This window comes from Aotus nancymaae, unplaced genomic scaffold, assembly GCF_030222135.1.
Source record: "Aotus nancymaae isolate 86718 unplaced genomic scaffold, 86718_ANA_hifiasm-v0.15.2.pri h1tg000008l, whole genome shotgun sequence".
Taxonomy (NCBI): Eukaryota; Metazoa; Chordata; class Mammalia; order Primates; family Aotidae; genus Aotus; species Aotus nancymaae.
In genome coordinates, this window is record NW_026988419.1 from 30,271,165 (window position 1) to 30,292,680 (window position 21,516).

The following is a 21,516-nucleotide window of genomic DNA, read 5'->3' on the forward strand; positions in this document are numbered from 1 at the left end:
AAAACTTGCTCAACATTTTCCATATGGTATGCTATCAATTTGAATTAATTACTTATTGATTATAATTAAATAAAGCACAACAAATGATGAAATGAATGTATTAGTAGAGAAGGAACAGTAAGGAGAGGGGTGTTGAAATTTAAACTATCAGAGTCCTGAAAATACACATGCATGAACCCTGATATTCTCTATATATTTTACATAAATTCCAGAATACAGAAAATTACACAAAGCCGCTATGACAGGTGGGAAATCCTGCAAACCTCACGAGGCGTGTCCCACACTGCTCTGGAGTTGTCCCAGTGGACCAGTCTCCTCCAGTGTTAGAAGAGTGGTGCAGTTAATGGGGCAAACTCTGTCTATATGTGTGATCTTAGACACACTGCACAACCTTTCTGTTCTGTATGTAATTTATCTTCTGTAAAATGTAACATTGATACCAGTAGTACATATATGTATACATTTATGTATGTGTATATATAGTGCAGATGTGTAAAAAAGGAAGATGATGAATGATAAATGCTAAGGCACTATCATGCAATATAAAATTATATTATACTGAAAGATGTTATTACTATTAATCTCCCTAAGACACTGCCATCTAATCTGGGTAATGCCCCTTTCCCCGACGTCCCACACCAGAGTTTGCTATAAAGTAGGAAACATGCAAATAGGACCCTCCCTGTGCTGATAAAAACCAGCCCAGCCCTGACCCTGCAGCTCTAAAAGAGGAGCCCCAGCCCTGTGATTCCCAGATGTTTCTATTTCATGATAGAGACTGAACTCACAGAACTCACAATGGAATCTGGGTTAAGCTGGATTGTCCTTGCCACTATTTTAAAAGTTGATTATAAAAACTAGAGATATTGAGTGTGAGTGGATATGAATGACAGAAACAGAGGGGTTGTGTCTGGCAGTTTCTGACCAAGATGTCTCTATGTTCACAGGTGTCCAGAGGTGAGGTGCAGCTGGTAGAGTCTGGGGGAGACTTCGTACAGCCTGGAGTGGGTCTCTGTTATTAGTATTGCTGGTGGCATATATTATGCAGACTCTGTAAAGGCCGATTCACCATCTCCAGACACAATGCCAAAAACACACTGTACCTTCAAATGAACAGTCTGATAATTTAGGACACAGCCACTCATTACTGTGTGGGTGAAGCACAGTGAGGGAAAGTCCGTGTGGGCCCAGATACAAACCTGCCTGCAGGAACGCTGTGGGGAAATCAGCTGTAGGGGGCGCGCAGGGCTCACTGATCAGCATGAACCTCAGAGGCAGGTGCAGATAAAGGCTGATTTCCTGTCGGGATATGGGACATCATCTTACAGTTTATCTAGTGACCCTCTCTAAGTTTAGAATTCTGTGCTTCCTAATCATCTTTACATATTTTTAAAAAGATATTTTAATATGAGGACCTATTCTCACATGCACCAAATGAAGATTGATGCTTACAGAGATGAAAAGTCCTCAACCATGGTCACCAAGATCAGAGTCCTGAGGAAACTCAGAGGTGCCTGATGAATCTTCTCCAATCAAACCTAGGATAGAAATCTCAGGGAGATTCCCTGACTAGAAGTCTCTGTTATTCCGGGTTGACAAGCTGAAGACGGACATACCCCTTTTCTGTTAGACATAGAGGATGACAACTTTTGGTGATGGCTAGGAATATCCAGTGTTCATAAGATCACCCATCAATAAGTGCAGGCTGGAAGTTCCAGAGAGAGGTGAAGCTGCTAAATCACCATGGAACTTTATTTTCTCCAGTTCTGCTCTGATGGAATCAGGTCTGCCCATTTTATCAGTGAAAATCTACCTAATTAGAGTCATCTGACTACAGTTCTGTTTTGTTTTGTTTGAGACGAAATCTCATAGCAGGGGAGATCAGGAACAGCAGGAGGTGCTCAGGATGCAAAGGGGCACTCAGGACACATCAAGGCAGGTGCAGCAGTGGGAGAAAAGTGCTGGAGATGGGGTTTGGCATCACTATCATATTTCATCACTGGACACCCTCCACTGTGTTTATTCTCATATATGTAATTCTTTATTAAAAACTGCCATTTATAATGCCATATTATATATGTAGGTACCACATATACATGTAGGTATAACCATGTGTAGGTGCATCAAATTGTCCTCTCCATCTTATGTGGACCTTTTCCAATAAGACTCTCACTCTCTGTATTTATTTCAGCACCTCATAAATTCTGGTTAATTATGTAGGATCCCCTTCTCTTCTTTCTTTCTTCTTTCCTCCTTTTCTCTCACTCACAAGCTGACACACACACAGAATTCTACAACTTCAATTACCTGATGTGTGAAAGACAATTGACTAAAGTGCAGCTTTTCCAGGTTAGCTGCTGTTCATATTTCTGTAAGAATAATAACATTGTGTTTCTCAGCTGTATGTTTATCTAAGATGAGTAGCAGCTTTTAAAATAATACCCAGATACTGAAAGCAATCCAACTATCAGTCAGCAGCTTAATCAGTAAACAAATTGCTGTACATTCATTCACTGGAAAAACACCCACTGTTACAATCAGGTACTGCTGGATATGCTCAACAGCAAGGATAAATTCACAAGTATATATGATGAGTAAAATAAGACAAACAAATACAAGTACATATGTACAAATTCCTCTTGTATAAATTCTATAAAATGAAAACTAAAATAAAGTTACATAAAGAAAACCAGTAGTTGATGTGGTGTGAGAAGGGAAGGTGTAGGAACAAGAAATTATAGAAAAACAAGAGGAATTTTTTTTTTTTTTTTAAGAGAGAGAGAATAGGAAGGAGGAAAAAGGAGGAGAAAGAGAGAGAGAGAATGGGGAGGAGGGAGAAGGAAAAGAAAGAGGGAGAGAGAATGGGAGTATTGCTTTCTTGCCCAGGCTAGAATGCAATTTAGTAATGGGTATTGAAAACCTCTTTTATACTGATAATTATACTTAATGATGTAGTCAGGAAGGAATAAGGGAAGAAGATAACAAACAAACAGCCAACCAATATTTAATTTAAACCTATGAAATGCTATGCAATTACTGAGGAGTGATTTACTTCCAATTACATAGTCACCTTTGGAATAGGTGTGAGGTGGTAATGTATGTTTTGTGTATTTGAAGTGGAGAGTTCTATAAATGTTTATTAAGTTTACTTGTTCCGGGTCTGAGTTCAAGTTCTGAATATCCTTGTTAATTTTCTATCTCGTTGATCTATAGAATCGTTAGCTCTTCTTGTTGCATTGATCCTTTTGCCATTATGTAATGTCATTCCTCGCCTCTTTTGATCTTTGTTGCTTTAAAGTCTACTTTATCAGAGGCGAGAATTGCATCTCCTGCTTTTTGTTTATTAGTTTATTTTTACTCTCTGTTTGATTGGTAAATCTTCCTCCTTCTCTCTGAGTCTTTGTGTATTGTTTCATGTAAGATGGGCCCGGATGCAGCATACCGATGGGTTTTGGCTTTTTATCCAATTAAAATATATATAAGTTTAATACCGGTGTTTAATGCTAGCTGGCTGTTCTGCCCATTAGTTGATGTAAATTTTTTATTGTGTTAAAGTTCTTTTCTTTTTGATATATTTTTGGAAAGGCTGATATTGGTTGTTCCTTTATATGTATAGTGCTTCTTTCAGAAGCTCTTGTAAAGCAGGCCTGGTGGTGGTGAACTCTCTAAGTACTTGTTTGTTCGCAAAAGATTTAATTTTTCCTTCGCTCATAAAGCTTAGTTTGGCTGGATAGGAAATTCTGGGTTGAAAGTTCTTTTCTTTAAGGATGTTAAATATTGGTCCCCACTCTTTTCTGGCTTGTAGGGTTTCTGCTGAGAGATCTGCTGTAAGTCTGATAGGTTTCCCTTTATGGGTAACCTGACCTTTCTCTCTGGCTGCCCTTAGTATTTTCTCCTTCATTTCAACCCTAATAAATCTGGCAATTATGTGCCTTGGGGTTGGTCTTCTTGAAGAATATCTTTGTGGTGTTCTCTGTATTACCTGGAGTTGAATATTACCCTGCCTTGCCAGGTTGGGAAAGTTTTCCTGAATTATATCCTGAAGAGTATTTTCCAACTTGGATTCATTCTCTTCATTACATTCAGGTACACCTATCAAACGTAAATTAGGTCTTTTCACATAGTCCCATATTTCCTGGAGACTTTGCTCATTCCTTTTCATCCTTTTTTCTGCATTCTTGTCTTCTCGTTTCATTTCACTGAGCTGGTCCTCGACTTCTGATATCCTTCCTTCTGCTTGATCAATTCGACTGTTTAAACTTGTGCATGCTTCGCGAAGTTCTCGTGTTGTGTTTTTCAGCTCCATCAATTCACTTATATTCTTCTCTAAATTGTCCATTCTCGTTAACATTTTGTCAAACCTTTTTTCAGGGTTCTTAGTTTCTTTGCATTGGGTTAGAACAAGTTCTTTTAATTCACAGAAGTTTCTTATCACCCACGTTTTGAAACCTGCTTCTGTTATTGGAACACACGTGTAATCTATTAAGCCTTGTTCCGTTACTGATGAGGAATTGCAATCCCCTGTAGAGGGAGAGGCATTCTGATTTTGAGTATTCTCTACCTTTTTACGCTGATTTCTTCCCTTCATTATATATTTGTCCGTCTGTCGTCTTTATAATTACCGACTTTCTAACTGGGTCTCTGACGTCCAACTTGTTGATTCCCAGCGCCGAAATCTGAGCACTCCACTGCACCGGCCAAAACAGCGGTGTTAAGATGGATGGTGCTTTTCTGCCCGGGAATCTCCGGACTCTGCACCAAAAACTGGCGCACTAAGGCACCAGCAAAACCGCCGCGCTGGCCACAAGAGTCACCCTGGCGACACGTGGGGCTCCTCTGCTGGGAATCTCCTGGTCCGTGAGCAACAAATATTCATCTGAAAGTGTGACGTCCTCTCCTTCTCTGTGCTTTCACTGGTAACTACGAGCCCGAGCTGCTAGTGATCAGCCATCTTGGATCTCAGTAGCATTTTTTTTAATCAGAATCTCTATCTTTCTGCTTACAGTTCTCATGCGCTGTTTTGCATCTTGCTCACTTCTCCAGTAGACCTTTCACATAGAATTATACTTAAATTCCTGGTCTGGTAATTCTCACACTTCTGCCACAAGTCTGTTTTTAGTGCCACCTTTGTCTCTTTAGATTGTCTTTTTAATTGTCTTTTAGCATGTCTTGTCATTTTTCTTTGAAATCTAGACATAATACATCAGGTAACAGGAACTGAGCTAGATTGGTTTTCACTGTGAGGTTTTGTGTTTATCTGGCTAGGGGTCAGGTTGTGTTTGTTCTCTGCATTAGCTGTAAGTGTTACAGGATATAAATTCCTCTTCTGTTTTTACCTCCTCTGCTGTAAACACTCATAGGCTTTTTAGAAAAAGTCACACAGTCATTTCTTTATCAAAAACATAGGAGGTAGGATCCCAAATTCTTATTTTCAGGTGGTCCAGTGGATGCTATACTTCAGAGTTAAAGTAACTACAATTGGATGTTTTCTATAAAAATATAATAAAAATAACCTGTAACAGAACATGGTGAAAATTTCTTCTCACCCAAGTACCATATGAGGACATTTCCCAATGCCACCCCATTATTTTGGTCTGCTGAGAAAACAATGGTATTTTGCAATTCAAAATGCCCAGGATTTCAGAGTAAGTGCAGCTCCCTTGGAGTCGACAATGAGGCATTTCTTCTGGATAGGGAATAGTATTCCATTTTCTTCTTTTTCTTGGAGTAGAAATTATTAGTCCATTGTGGCATCCAATTCTCTAACTTTGTTTGGGAGGATTGTGTTAGAGTAGCTCTAACATTTCTTCCCCTCCTGGTCTCCAATTTATGAAGCACATACAAAAGGAAAGTAATTATTGACTTCACAGATCTCCACAGAACCTTACAAGCCCCGCAGCAGGGGCTGTCTGGTAAATCTGAAGTGGAAAGTGACATAAATATGAGGTCAGGATGCCACCTCCTATCCCCATCCTGGGACTAGATGGAGGACACAGGCATGCAGGTCCACCCGAAGAGAGAAGATGGGGCAGGCAGAATACTCCTCAGTCATAAGCCTGGACCTTAAGTCCACTCACACACTCAGGCAGGTATAAAACTGAGAAAGAAAGTTAGGATCCCCAGATACCATTAGACATGGAGCTATGAGATATCTGAGCTGAGAACGTGATGCCTAAGAGGGACATTTTGGTATGACCTTTGCATGGTGACCTGGTGCAAATAATTCCAGCCTTTCATTAACCAGGAGCTCCTCCTTCTCTCTGGGGGTAGGTGAATACCAGATGGAGTGAAGTGGGAGTTGGGGGATGATAAAGAGCCTGGCAGTGTTTCTTCTGACTCTACCCCTAGATAAGGAGAAAAACATAAATGTCCCCTTTCAGGGACCAAATGTTAGAAGAAAAAATACATTCTTTTTTGTTGCTGTAGTGACTATAATTGCTGTGGTTTTAAGAGTTTTAGAAAAGATGCAAGTAAAGGACAAATGAAAGAGATTTTTCAATCACGTACTGTGAACTTTAGGAGAACAGTACACAAATGGTCATGTATCCTTTCTCTGCAGAACGTGAGATTTTTGATTATTATGACGTACCTCTGATTGAGTCCTCTCAGGATACTAGTTGGAGACTAGAGCAGCAGCTGGGAAGGGCCCTGATTGAGTGGATTTATTTTGGACTATATGAAAATTTTAATTAAGCTAGCACAAGGCTCTGCCCTATATTTACATTAGGGACTTGAGGAAACATGAGAGAACATGCTAATCAACTTGGTGAATGGCAGAGAACTGGGAATGGCAAAAAAAATTTAAGTGATCTGAGGCCAAATTAACATAAGTGATGTTTATAAACCATAGGAGGTGACAATTCTGCAGCATAGTGTATTGGATAAAAAAGCAGGCTCTGGTGTCAGTTCCTGGCTGCAAAGCCCAGCCCTACTCCCACTAGCTGTGTGATACTTACCTAAACCTCTGCTATGTATTAAGTGTGAACAATAATTATACCTACTCCATAGAGTTGTAGTATTGAGATCTTGCATGTAACATGCTTAGAAAAATGCTTGATATACAGAAGATGCTTGGCAAATTTTACTTATTATTATCATGATTGTGGTCACTCTGCTAGTATAATTACTGGGAATGTTAAATCCTGCATGATAAGCTTTTAGAATGATAACTAATAGATTAGAACATGTTTAGAGCTGCACTTTGGAAAAGATAAAGATCCTGTTAACTGACAGATCCAGGATCACCTAAGCCTGAGAAAGTAAAGATGCCTGTGCCCAGGGGCTGACTTGGCTTCATACATGAAGGAGTGTCCTACGTAAGTGAGATAAATTATGGTTCACATATCCTCACGAAGAAGAACTAAGGGTAATTGTAAGGTATATTGCGGAGTTAAAATGAGGAAACTGAGGCCAGTGAGAAAAAATGAGAATCCAATTTATTCAGCTCCCAGGCGAGGTTCTGTGGTCCAGGAAGGGGCCAGAGAAGTCGCAATGGGCTTCTCAGGGCGTGGGGTTTTATAAGAAGTGGAGGTAGTTGATTGGTCATTGGGAAACAAAGAGCAGACAATTTCATTGGTAAGGAGGTTTGATTGATTGTTAGGGAAACAAAGAGCAGACAGTTTCATTGGTAGGCTGACTGGCTGGGGAGGTTAATATTAAACTGCCATTGGACAAATCTTCTGCGGGCTTTTTAAATTTTGAAAGGGTTGACTGAGGAATGCAGGAGTGGGCGTGTGGAGCCTGCATGGAGAAACCAGATAGGAGCAGGTGTGGGGAGCCAGCACAGAGAGATAAGTGTGTCCATTTGGCTCTTCAGCGAGGCAGCCGGCCTTACAGTAATGAATGGATGCTGGGTATTAAACATAAGGAAGAATTTTCAGTGAGAGTTGTCCAAAACTGCTTTCAAAGTAATGAGTTATCTGATACTGAAGTCATCCAAGTAGACTTTGAAACCATTTTGCTGATATTATTCAGGGGATTCTAGCATCAAATAAGTGGTCTTGATTTTCTGAGTTGCTTCCAGATAGATTATATAGCTACATAGTGAAAGAGCTGTCTGCAAAGAAATAAAAAGGGTAATTGATTAGCCCAGGTGCATTGTTTTGAAGACTTTTCTTACTCATCTCCAGATTAGTTACTTTAAATGTCCCATGAAGACTCATTGAACTGTCGTTGCATAGGAGTTGAGGTTCCCAGCCATTGCCATCATCAATTCATCACTTATAATTTTTCTCTTTCCTCCGTCCTTTACTTGTATCATCTCTAAAACTATTACAACCACAGTGATTATAGTCACTACCACAATAGACTAACAATGATTGAGCACTTAATAATGTGAAAACATGGTAAGCGTGTGTCTGCATGGTGTGATGTGTTTCATGTGTAGTCCCAAATGCAATTGTCACAGAAAACTCATGAGGTGGATTCCATTATCATTACTTATGTGAATACTGATATTATTGACCCAGGGCCTGAAGGTGCATGCATGTGTCAGTTGCAGCAGCTGTGTTCTGGGACTCTGGAACATACCGTTCAGGAACACGCATTCCTTGCTCAGGCAGCATAGGGAGAAGTTGCCACCTCCTTGGGGCATTAAGATCTCCAGATGGTGCCAGGAGATAGGACTCGACTGGCCTGTGCTCCCTTCCAGTGAGCCCAGAGATGAATCTTAACCCATGGACACCCAGCACTCCTTCATCAGGTCCTGGAATTGGGGCTCTTGAGACACACGCTGGCCCTACCACCTTCAAGTCAGTGTCCACACATGGGAGCGATTCTATGACTGCTGCCCTGTGCCTGTGGAAGCTGAGGGGGAGAGGTCCAGGCCTAGGCCGCTGGCCCGGGAGCCAGTCAGTGAGCCAGAAACAGTGAGGGATGTCAGAACCTTCTTGGAGGACATCCTGGGGCTTTCTCTGGTTTGTATGTATTTTCTTATTCATGAATGTAGGAACATTGGCTAAGAGGTGTTCATCGTGGCCATATTAATTTTAGTTCTGGCAGGGGCAGTTCCAGCAGTTCCATGTGTCTTCTTTCAAGAAATGTTTATTCAGATCTTCTGTTCATTTTTAAATCAGATTCTTTTCTGTTTTCTGGAGTTCTTTTGGTATTGAATTGTTTGAGCTTCTTATAAATTCTGCTTTTGAATTCCTTGTGGGGTGGGGAGTTTGCAAATAGTGTGTCCCATTCTGTATGTCATCTCTTTTCTGTTGTTTCTTTTGCTATGCTAAAAGCTTTGCAGGATAACAGAATTACATTTATTTTTGCATTGGTCATCTGTGCTTTTGAGGTCTTATACCAAAAACCTTTGCCTACAGCACAGTCCTTGAGAGTTTCCATGAGGTTTTATTACTGTAGTTTCAGGTCTTCAGTGTAATTATTTAATCCATTTGATTTTCACCTATAGTGAGAGATACAAGTCTAGTCTCATTCTTGTGCATGAAGTTAGCTTTTTCAGCACCATTGATGGAAGAGACTGCCCTTTTCCCATTGTATGTATTTCTTGGTATACTTGTGAAAGATGAGTTATCTGTAAATGTGTACATGTGTATCTGGGTTCTCTATTCCCTTCCATTGATCTATGAGTCTGTTTTCAGGACATGGACATGCAGATTTGGTTACTATACCTTCCTAGCACATTTTGAAGTCAGGTAGTGTGGTAACTCCAGCTATATATCATTTTGGCTCAGAATTGCTTTGACTATTCAGGATCTTTTGTGACTCCATAGAAATTTTAGGATTTTTTTATATTTCTGTGAAGATCATTGGTATTCTGATAAAAATTGCATTGAATCTGCTCATTGCTTTCACTACTTTGTCATATTAACAATCTTAATTTTGCCAGTCTGTAAGCATGAATGAGGTTTATTTTCATGTGTCTTTTTCCATTTCTTTTTTCAGTGTTTTATAGATTTCCTTACATACATGTTTCACATCTTTGGCTAAATGGACTCCTAGGTGTTTTATATTGATTGTAGTTATTGTGGTTGAGACTGCATTCCAGTTGGTTTCATTCTCTTGTTTACACATGAGTGGCAAAGACCTTTGCATTAATTACTTTGTTGTATTGTTTTCTCCGTGGAGATAATTGATTTGTTTTATTTTTACTCTATTTTTTATTATACTTTAAGTTCTGGGGTACTTGTGCAGAATGTGCATGTTTTTTACATAGGTATACACATGCCATGGTGCTTTGCTGCACTCATCAACCCGTCATATACATTAGGTATTTCTCCTAATGCTATCCCTCACCTAGCCCCACACTCTCCAACAGGCGATTTTTGCTTTTCTTTAGAGAGTAACACTGGAAATGACCTGTATTAAGCCTTGACCGAGTATGTTGGTAACTGACATAATGAGATTTGTGTTTGTCTGAGAGATTAGATGCTCCACTAAGTATAATGAACAAATAAGGGTAACTTTCTTTTCTTTCTGAAATTTTAAAAAACTATTCCCTCACTCAGTTCTTTCTTCTGATTTCACATTTCATTGAAAGGCTGTGGTCTCAGTGTTATGAGGAGCGCCTTGTCTGAAGCAGCTGCTGCTCATGGAACAGGCAGATCTCTGTACAGGAGCCCTCATTTCTAGAGGGAAACTTTGTCATTAGAAAAATGCCTAATGCTCAAACCAGGGGCTACTTAGGCTTTCTCAGACTTGGACTTTCTGAGATTTTGTAATTAAATTGAAGAAGTAGTTACTTTGGGTTTAAACTAGGAAATCACATCTTCTTATTTGTATCTGACTTAATTTCTGTAACTGTGTCATTAAATTTATACCACCTTTCTTTTCCACAACTCCTAGAGCCCAGAGATCAAACACAATCATTTTGAAAAACAACACCCTCATCCCTCACATTTATCTCTACTCATTGTCAACAGATAAAGCGGTGACTACCCACTATGTTACTAACTTACATTAATATTAATTTTTTGCTTTTACATAGTTTCCCTGGATGCTGCACATAGAGCTTTACAGTTTCTGAAATGGCTCAGACAATTCCTTGTCTGAAGTTGAGGAAAATGAGCAAAGTATGCATGAGGAAGTTGGAGGGTCCCCACAAAGAAAAAAGAAGGTGCCTTACCAAAATCGATGCACGAAGTGTCATCATATACAATGGGCAGTACACGTGGGTCACCGCAATTTCTTCACTAAGGACAGGTAGGGAGGGTCTCTGGAGGCAGTGCTTGCTCACTTTGCCCAGCCAGAAGCCTATCCCCTGCTCTCTTTGCCTCTCTTATCATTACCACTCACCTTTACGGTGCAGAAAACTTTGGCCTTGTTCTTTGACCTCATTTTATTCTGAAATTTTTATTTATTTATTTTGAAAGAGTCTTGCTCTGTCACACAGGCTGGATCTTGGCTCACTGCAACCTTCAACTCCAGGGTTTCAGCATTTCTTTGCACTTTACACTTTGCACCTTACACTTTGCACTTAACATATTTAGTGTGCCTCAGCTGGGATTACAGTATGCACCAACATGCCTGGCTAATTTTTGTATTTTTAGTATAAATGGGGTTTCACCATGTTGGCCAGGCTGGTCTTGAACTCCCGATTTCAAGTGATCGGCCTGCCATGGTCTCCCAAAGTATTGGGATTACAGGCACGTGCCATAATGTCTGGCCTCATTCTGAATTTTTAAAACTTGATGTAACTGCTTTTACCTCTTCAATTTGAAAAAGTTGTTTTAGAAATTGAAATAATTCTTGTTACATTTTTCTTAGATTTTAAAAAATATTAGTCACCTGCTTTATTTGTAGACAATACATAGAGATAAAATGTGAGGGATTATGGTGGCATTGTTTTTAAAACTTACTTATTCTGTTTGCTTAATCTCTGGGCTTGAGGGCATGTGGAAAAGGAAAGTAGCATAAATTTAATGACACAGTTACAGAAGAATTAGACCTAAATGATGAGATCCTGGAGTATGAATGCTTTAGAGGAGAATATAGACCAACGTAAGTATTTACAAATGGATATTTTTAATTTCTTTTGTTTTTTAACTTAGATTTCTATAAAATTAGAAATATTATTCTTTATCTAAAAATAGAATAGATTTTATTCCTTTTCTACTACTGCTGTTCCAGCTATAGTACCACGAGAGAGATCTTTGCTAGCTAGAGTGAAAATACTGCAGCTGCTTCTAAAAGTTGTTTAAGATAATTTCTTACAACAGTCTTGGACAGGTAGGTGGCAGGGGTGAATAATACTGTAAGGGGATGAAATAAATATCAAAGAGAAACTAATGAATAAAGAAATCCAACCTTAAAAATAGTTTCAGAAAAACTAGTTGTCCACTAAAATTTTCAAATTTCCTTTTTACTTATATAGGAATATGATAAATTAGAGAAGATATTTCTAGCCCCTATAGTTTTAAAAGCATATTCATTATGCAGTGTGCCAAAGCAGTATTTACCATCCCCAATCCAAGGACAAAAATGCATAAAGGAAAGTACATCACAAAACGCAATTAGAATTAGCTGTTAGAAAAAGCCATTTTGCAGACATCTGAGAATTTCTGAAACCTGATTTTGAAATCTAGGAGCATTTCCAACTTTCTACGTTTATTAGATTCACTATATTAGACATTGACAATCTGTCATTATAGTAGTATATCTAATATAGTAGTATATCTAATCTATAGTAGTACACCTAATAATGGCAACAAGGGTTGAATAGAGTATCATTGCCAGAATTTACCTAGATTTGGCCAAACTGTAGAAATGGCTCACTGAGGCCAGGGATGATCTGACCCAGTGCCAACAAGTGTACTTTTGTTTTTATTTATTTGTTTTGTTTTTTTTTTTGAGACAGAGTTTCACTCTTGTTCCCCAGGCTGGTATGCAATGGCATAATCTCAGCTCACCCAGGTTCAAGCAATTATCCTGCCTAAGCCTCTTGAGTAGCTGGGATTACAGGCATGTGCTACCATTCTCGGCTAATTTTGTATTTTTAGTAGAGACGGGGTTTCACTATGTTGGCCAGGCTGGTCTCGAACTCCTGACCTCAGATGATCTGCCCGCCTCGGCCTCCCAAAGTATGAGGATTACAGATGTGAGCCATTGCGCTCGGTCTAGAACATAGTTTTAAATGTTACTTGCCATTTGCTTAAATTTGCATTCCATAAGATATAGTCTTTTCCTCACTCTATTACTGAACGACTCTCTTATTTCTTGCCCCTCCTCCTCAATATCACCCTTCAATCGATTTCAGTGCCAGAACTAAAGTCCCCTGAATTTCATTCTAAGCAGTAACCTAAAAAAGACCCACATTTTACTTACACTTTGCACTTAACGTATTTAGTGAGTAGTTACTTGCTGGAGTCATGGGCCCTTTGTTTTAGATTGTCAAGACAAGAAAATCTATTTTATTTAGACTTCTAAATGCCATGCTGCAAAGCAAATACATATACACTTGTGTAAGCCAAACATAGCATAATACTCACATGCTCTTTCACCAGAAGGGGCCTGATGAGAACTCCCAGGATCACCAAACAACACTTGAGTCAGCGTTGTCCAGCAGGAAGCTGAGGGCCTCTCTCTCTGTTTTTTTCATTGTGAACCCAAAATATCTGAGACGGGTCTAAGTAAATTTGGAAAGTTTATTCTGCCAAGGTTATGGACATGACACAGCCTTAAGGAGGTCCTGAGGGCATGTGCCCAAGGTGGTTGGGGTACAGTTTGCTTCTATATATTCTAAAAGACATGAGACATTAGTCAATATGTGTAATATGTATATTGGTTTTGTCCAGAAAAGCAGGACAACTCGAAGCATGGGAGGGGGTTTTCAGGTCATAAGTATATAAGACAAATGGCTACATTCTTTTGAGTCTGTGATTAACCTTTTTCTGAATACACAATTTACACTTGAGAGGATGGTAGAGGAATCTTCATTTATGCCCTAGTCTGGCTTACTGAAATGATAAAGCAGAAGAGGCAATCAGATGTGCATTCTTCTCAAGTGAGCAGAGAGATAACACTGAGTTCTGTCCATCCTTTGCCCACAAGGAAATTCCCTGTGGGCAAATTGTAAGGGAAGTATGTAACATCTTTATCTTTGTAGCTATCTTCTTTAGGGATAAATTGTGAACAGGTTTACCTGAGGCATTTCCTAGCTTGACTTCCATTTGGATTAATGAAGATCTATTTTCTTTTATACCATAAACTTCCTGTATGATTTAGTAGGTGATAGTGTAATATTTGAGAATATAGTATTTGGAATTTGAAGGTAATTAGCTAAGCAAGAGAGAAATTCTCAAAATAATTCTAAAAAGAAAATAAATCCCTTTTCTTTCTTACTGCTTCCTGGTCATTATTTCCTTGGCAATATCTTACTTTGTATTTAGAAACATGCACATAAGTTATTTTTTTCTAGAATTGAGATATTTAAAAATTTACACTGAAGTTCTTTTAAAAAACATTGTTGGCAGCATTTATTGAATTACATTTCATGTCTAAAAGATAGTATTATGTCAACACTTAGAATATTATTGCTTTTTAAAGATCCTGTTGTCAGTGAGTTTGCTTTTTAATTTACTGAATCAGGAAAGTATATAATTCATTTTTTCTTGTAAAAATGTGTTTAAATATGGTTTATTAAATTTGAAAAGTTGGTTTAATAACTTATTGTTATAAGACTTTGAATGTGTGGCTCTGAGTTTACTTCACTGTTCTTTAATGATTGTAATGGCTAAAAAAGATACCTCACCATAAGGAAGAATTCATTTTCCTGCTTACTAAGATATGGTACTCAGTTTTAAATCCCATATGCCAATTAAGTAAAAATGTGTGTTAAAATTTTTCCTGCAATTTTTTATTTTTTGTAACGTCACTCAGTTCTCCAAAGTAATTGAAAGATACTGAATTTTTAAAACTACTTAATTAAAACATTATAATTATATATAATGAGGTACAGTGTGATGTTTTCATACACATACACGTCATATAATGATCAATTTAAGTCTACTATACTGTTCATGTGAGTTTGGCAAGTTTTAAAACTAATAAAACAATAGCCACTTTCTACTAGAAAACTTTCCTAATCCAACTTCGCCAACAATTTCACATCAGCCATCTCCTCGGTCTTACGGGTCTAAAAAGCCTGGCTGTCTGTTGTAACCAAGCTGATTTTAAAAAACAATAAGAAAGGACTATTTGGAGAAAATGTTTGTTTAAATATACCAAGTAAGAGCCAACTGAAAAATCCTAAAGAAGAGAATACAGGTAGACATCAGAGTGTCCCTGGTAGGTCCAGAAATGCTCCCACTGGCCTTTTTCTGGATTAGTTATGTCTCTGAGGAGCCACATTTACTCACCCACTTCATCCTGTAAATCTTCTATGCCAGGCCACAGAGGTGGCTGAAGAGCTAGTGCCATGGAGTGCTAAGAACCCAAATGTAAATACACACTCAAGATTGGCCAGCACCATCACTGAGGTGCTGTGTAATGTGAGATGATTATCACCAACAAACAGAGGCATGGGGAGTGGGCAGTAAGGAAACACATAGCTGAAATTAACTTATCTGGCAAGAACAAGTGAAGGCTCATAATAACTTTGATTATCTTTTCAGCAGCACCCTACTCTACTGGTACCAACTTACCGTATTAGTCTATTTTCACACTCTGATAAATACATACCGGAGACTGTGCAATTTACAAAAGAAAGAGGTTTTTTTTTTTTTGAGATCGAGTCTTGCTCTGTCGCGAGGCTGGAGTGCAGCGGCACGATCTCGGCTCACTGCAACCTCCAACTCCCTGGTTCAAGCAATTCTCCTGCCTCCACCTCTCGAGTAGCTGGGATTACAGGCACACACCACTACACCCAGCTAATTTTTGTATTTTTAGTAGAGATGGGGTTTTACCATGTTGGCCAGGATGTCTGGATCTCCTGACCTCGTGATCCACCCACCTCGGTCTCCCAAAGTGCTGAGATTACAGGCGTGAGCCACTGCACCTGGCCAAGAGTTTTAATAGACACACAGTTCCATGTGACTGGGAAGGCCTCAAAATCATGGTGGAAGGTGAAAGGCACGTCTCACATGGCAGCAGACAAAAGAAAACCAGTGCAGAAAAACTACCCTTTACAAAATCATGAGATCCTGTGAGACTCATCTACTATCATGAGAAAAGCATGGGAAAGACCTACCCCCCATGATTCAATTACCTCCCACTGGGTTCCTCCCACAATACATGGGAAATGTGAGAGCTACAATTCAAGATGAGATTTGGGTGGGGACAAAGCCAACTCCTACCAGTTGAGCCCTTGAGATTGAATCTGAATATGCTTGTTTGGTTGACTAAAGTCTGGATTCAATGTTGGCCTACTGTCATTCAAGTTGAGATGCCAGAAACTTCCTGGCTGGAGAGCAGTGGTGCAATCATAGCTCACTGCAACCCTGACCCCCTGGGCTCAAGTGATCTTCCTGCCTCAGCCTCCTGAGTACCTAGGACTACAGGCATGTGCCACCATGCCTGGCTATTGTTTTGTTTTGTTTTGGTAGAGACAGGGTCTCACTATGTTGCCCAGGCTGGTTTCAAACTCCTGGCCTCAAGCAATCCTCCTGTCTCAGTCTCCCAAAGTGCTGGGATTACAGGCATCAGCCAGCATGCTCAGCCCCACCTGTTTTGGAAATAAAATTCTGTGGAAGACAGCTATGCTCACTTGCTTATGTCCTATATATGGCTACAACAGCAGAATTGAATAGTTGCAACAGAGTTGTGTGTAAAATATTTATTGCCTATCCTTTTATAGAAAAAGTGTGGACTTCTGCTATAGAAGAAATACAAAGGTTTAGGGAGATGGAAATATTGGTGTGGATTTGCTTGACAAGTCAAAATATTCAACAGTTACCCATCAAGTTAACAATTTGTTAAATAAATGATATTCTATCCTTCTGCCCCAAATATATCTTTGTAGAGCAGGAAAAATTTCTTTTCTCACCCATCACTAGGTTCATAGCTGAGCCCCCTACAACAAAAGACAGGTTACCAAGAAAAAGTGTACAAATTAATTTAAGTTTTACGGCCAGGTGTGGTGGTTCTCGCCTATAATCCTAGCACTTTGGGAGGCCAAGGTGGGTGGATCACTTGAGGTCAGGAGTTTAGGACCAGCCTAGCCAACATGGCAAAACCTCATCGATACTAAAAATACAAAAAAAATTAGCCAGGCATGGTGGCACACACCTGTAATTCCAGTTACTCAGGTGGCTGAGCAGGAAAATCGATTGAATCCAGGAGGCAGAGGCTTGCAGTGAGCCGAGATCGCACCACTGCACTCCAGCCTGGGCAACAGAGCGAGATTCCATCTCAAAAAAAAAAAAAAAAAAAAAAGGAAGAGAGAGAGAGAGACAGAGAGAGAGAGAGGAGACAGTGGTGCAATTATAGCTCACCACAGCCTTAAATTCCTGGGCCCAAGTGATCCTCCTGCCTTGGCCTCCCAAAATGCCGGGATTACAGGCATGAGCCACTGTGCCAGTCTTAATTTTAACATGTTAAATCTGCTTTTTTTGTTGTTGTTGTTGGGCAGTCAGTTTTTTCACCAACTGAGCTAACCGGCCGCCAATATATATATATATATTGAGACATCGTCTTGCCCTGTCACCCAGGCTGGAGTGCAATGGTGCGATCTTGGCTCATTGCAACCTCCGCCTCCTGGGTTCAAACGATTCTCCTGCCTCAGTCTCAGTAGTAGCTGGGATTACAGGCGCCTGCCACCATGCGCAGCTAATTTTTTTTGTATTTTTAGTAGACTCGGGCTTTCACCATGTTGGTCAGGCTGGTCTCAAACTCCTAGCCTCAGGTGATCTACATGCATTCATCCTTTTGGATCTGTTTTTACCATTCATCCAGTAATTTTCCAACTCCTGAAATTTTATCATCTTCTCTTCTGTTTTCTTTGTCCTTATAGGTTTATGCCTTTAAAAAAATCCCTTCATTGGTCAGGTGCATTGGCTCATGCCTATAATCCCAGCACTTTGGGAGGTTGAGGCAGGCAGATCACCTGAGGTCAGGAGTTCAAGACCAGCCTGGCCAACATGGTGAAACCCTGTCTCTACTAAAAAGTAAATAAGCAAACAAAAAAAAACCCCTAAAAACAAAAAGTCTGTCCTGCATACACACAGTTTTCACAACCCACTGTATTTCCTTTTATTTTTTGGGACAGGGTCTTGCTCTGTTGCTTAGGCTGCATGCAGTGGTATGATCACACGGCTTGACCTCTCAGGCTTAAGCCTCTTGAGTAGCTGTGCACCAACAGGCTTGCGAATTTTTGATTTTTTTTTTTGTAGGGAAAGGGTCTCACTATGTTTCCCAGGCCAAATACTGTATTTTTGATCTGTGTTTGGTTGAAAAAAATCTGCCTATAAGTGGACTTGTACAGTTCAAACCTATGCTGTTCAAGGATCAACTGTGTATGGTGAGAAAATATATGCTCCAGTATCTCTGTGTGAAACAGATTTATCTGATGCTTTGAATGGTGTTACAAACTTGTTTTACAAAAGCAAGGCAGTCTTAATGAAGTGTGTAACTAACTTGGCTTTGATTGTCCAGTGACTGGGAAATCTTACCAGATGAATTAATGCAGGAAGTTTTCAATTCTAATGAAATGTCTTCAGTAAAGTATAGTATAGTGAATGGATGATGCTAGTAGATAAAAGTTAATGTTCATCTCTGCTGTTTCGTTATTCTGGATCTAGAGACAAAAGTACAAACAAGAACCTGGAACAGAGTTTGGCTTCTGTCTTATTATGGATTAGATTCTATTAACCTTGACAAAACCGAATGATTAGGTCAACATTTAGATTGTCAAAGTTGAGGGAAAAATATTTATTTTATTTTTAGAGACAGAGTCTTGGTCTGTTGTCCAGGCTGGAGTACAGTGGTGTGATCATAGTTTACTGCAGGCTCAAACTCCTGGCCTCAAGTAATCCTCCTCCCTTGGCCTCCCAAAGTGCTAGGATTACAGGCGTGAGCCACCATGACTAGCCCTAAAGATTATAATTGTGAAAGAATGTAAGTTAAAAAAAAATTCAACCTTTAATTTGTGTAGCAACAAAAGAAAAAGAAAAGAAAAAAATTCAGCTTAATGTATTATTTGGTTAACTACAAATGGAGATTTATGGCATATAATCATTTGCTAAGGGAAAAACTGAAACAATGTTTTTTTGTTTTGAGACAGGGTATTTCTCTGTCACCCAGGTTGGAGTGCAGTGGTATCATCTTGGCTCACTGAAGCCTCCACCTACTGGGCTCAAGTAAGTAATCCTCCCACTTCAGCCTCCTGAGTAGCTAGAACTATAGGTGCATGTCACCATGCCTGGCTAGTTTCTAAATTTTTTGCAGAGACAGAATCTCCTTATATTGCCCAGGCTGGTCTTAAACTCCTGGGCTCAAGCCATCCTCCAGCCTTGGCCTCCCAAAGTGCTATGATTACAGACATAAGCCACTGTGCCTAGCCTGTAACAATGTTTTTGAGGTAGCTCTAAAGTGAAAGGCTAAATATTTGTTATTACATACGACAAAACCTAGTCAATTGACATTTATCTTGTGCACTTAGGATGACAGAATTCTTCTTATCATATGAGAAACAGTGATCAATTTTCTAATTAACAAATACTGTATTCAATCTCTTATCTACCGAAATAACTTAGCCAAGGGTAAGTTCTAATCAGACTATGAATTGAGAATTACAAATCAACTGAAGAAAGTAACATTTTTAAAATTTGATTCAAACCCATTTTCATATACAAAGCTAATTTATTATGTACAAAATAAATGTACATTTTTAAAAAGTGTTAGAATACAAATTTCCAAGGGGCTAAAATAAGTGCAAAATTTTCAATTATTATTTTTAATCATGCTATACAGAAACAAATCAAATATTAGCACATATACACACAACAATTTTTAAAAAATAGCACTTAATGTAATAAAACAAAACATACATCTTATATATTTAATTTTAAAAGGATGAGGAAGGAAAGAATGTATTGCACCAAACTAACAGTAACTTACCTACAATGAGAATAATAATCAAAATTATTTACACATATTTATTAAAACTTGCTCAACTTTAAAACCTTTTTGGGGAGCATACAAATATCCACTGAGTCACAGTTTGTACAGTCAATAATTAGATATAAATAAGGTGTAATATTTTCTTTTTCATGGTCAATTCCAGTAGAATGAGAAGGAATATTTCAAGATAAATACACAACTTTCTGAATTCCTTCAATATTTAAGTAGCAGCACAATTTCCAAGTAGTTTCAAAAAACAAGTCATTCTGAATTTTCAATTATCTCACTCTGAATTGACTATGTGCATTTACATGCATTCAAATCACTGTCACTCTCTATAACACTGAAATGCTACTGGAGTCCCAGAAAAGCTGACGAAAGAGGTGAATTAAATATGTTTCATATTTTTATGCCTCAGTAAATTCATTTTTATAGCAATGAATCTGAGAGAAAATGGCTGTCTAGCCAGATAACTGATTACTTTTTGCTAAATTTTTTGCTCCAAGTCTATAAAAGCAAACAAACAGTTGGAGGAATGAAAGCCATACCTATTAAGAGTTTCTAAATAGAACCAACAAGCCACACAGTTTTCTAAGAAGTTTTCTTATGTAAAGCTAATTATAAAATAAGCAGTTAGCCACAAAAAAAGTTTGATGATGGTGTTTATCAGTCACAGTCTTTGAGAGTAGTAAAAAGGAGAATAGAAAAAAGCAGTTCAAAATATAAAAGATCTTTAATAGTAAGATCTACTATAACATGCCATAATTCTGGAAGAAAAATAGAAAATTATAATTAAATCATTAAAAAGCCATCTGAGAAAAACAATCAAAATTCCAAAGGAAAAAATAGTTATTCTCTTTAATCCCTATATAAAAAACCAGAGGCTGACAGTTTTTCAATTAAGTCTGACTACTGATACCATCCTAATGACTTCTTAAAAGTGTTTATTGATTAATATAACTTTACTATTCTGAAGAGCAAAATAATTATGTCTAATACAGACAAGTATTTTTTCCTTCAAAATAAAGAGAAGCATTTATGAATTTGTATGTTCAGCCCACTGTAAAACACGTTGCTTAGTGTCAGAAAATGTTACCAAAAGAAGACAACCCAAAATACCATTTTAATGTTGACTAGTACACTGATTACCAGAGAACTGCTAGTTTTAATACATCTTAAGTTGAAATATATTATTACCAAAATAAAAATTTTAAAGGTCCAATTGGAATAATACTTCTTTTTAAAAGTAGTTTATTTTTAATTGATAAGTTTTTAAAAATCCCACCTAAATCCTAATTTTTCTTCATCTTACATTACTATGCTACATTGTAACAGCATTACAAGCAGCTAATCACTCTATACACTAAAAAATAATTATAAATTAAATAATGAGACAGCCATCATATATGTGGAAACACACACACATACAGACACACACACACCCCTCCACTAACAGTCCAGTTTTTTTTTTTTGAGATGGAGTTTTGCACTGTCACTCAGGCTGTAGTG

At 38.5% G+C, this 21,516-nt stretch overlaps 1 long non-coding RNA gene across 1 annotated transcript; it reads right to left on the reverse strand.

Annotated features, from left to right (window-relative positions):
- Nucleotides 1–7,414: 7,414 nt before the first annotated feature.
- On the reverse strand, nt 7,415–15,760 carry LOC135273613 (uncharacterized). The gene is made up of 2 exons (XR_010341358.1): nt 13,440–15,760; nt 7,415–8,056 (listed from the first exon to the last, which is right to left on the reverse strand). It is a non-coding gene; the product is annotated as an uncharacterized LOC135273613 (long non-coding RNA).
- Between the last annotated feature and the right edge of the window lie 5,756 nt (nt 15,761–21,516).